General features: G+C 22.0%; 1 protein-coding gene across 2 annotated transcripts in view; it reads left to right on the plus strand.

The window, feature by feature from the left end:
- LOC102679142 (lysyl oxidase homolog 3A-like) overlaps positions 1-572 on the plus strand; it is a 12,867-nt gene that overhangs the window by 10,422 nt on the left and 1,873 nt on the right. The gene's annotated exons all lie outside the window — the stretch shown is intronic.

Genomic DNA, 572 nt, shown 5'->3' on the forward strand with positions numbered 1-572 from the left:
TTCAAATATAAATTTATAAATATGAATTTCTCACTCTCAAAAAACTTCCAAAATTCTTCTAATCTTCCAACATTCACTCATCAAAAAATATATTAAAAAAGAAAACTATTTCTTCTCCATTCCTTAAGAAATTCCTTAAGAAATTTCAGAATTAAGATATTTAAATAAGAGAGAATAGAGAATCATACTGATATAAAAATTAGAAAACTATTCTTTTCTCAAATATCAATTTATAAATATGAATTTCTCATTCTCAAAAAACTTTCAAAATTCTTTTCTTCCAACATTCACCCATCAAAAAGTATATTAAAAAAGAAAACTATTTCTTCTCCATTCCTTAAGAAATTCCTTAAGAAATTTCAGAATTAAGATATTTAAATAAGAGAGAATAGAGAATCATACTGATATAAAAATTAGAAAACTATTCTTTTCTCAAATATCAATTTATAAATATGAATTTCTCATTCTCAAAAAACTTTCAAAATTCTTTTAATCTTCCAACACTCACCCATCAAAAAATATATTAAAAAAGAAAACTATTTCTTCTCCATTCCTTAAGAAATTCCTTAAGA

The sequence above is a fragment of the Apis dorsata genome, unplaced genomic scaffold (genome assembly GCF_000469605.1).
Source record: "Apis dorsata unplaced genomic scaffold, Apis dorsata 1.3 scaffold_52, whole genome shotgun sequence".
Classification (NCBI taxonomy): Eukaryota; Metazoa; Arthropoda; class Insecta; order Hymenoptera; family Apidae; genus Apis; species Apis dorsata.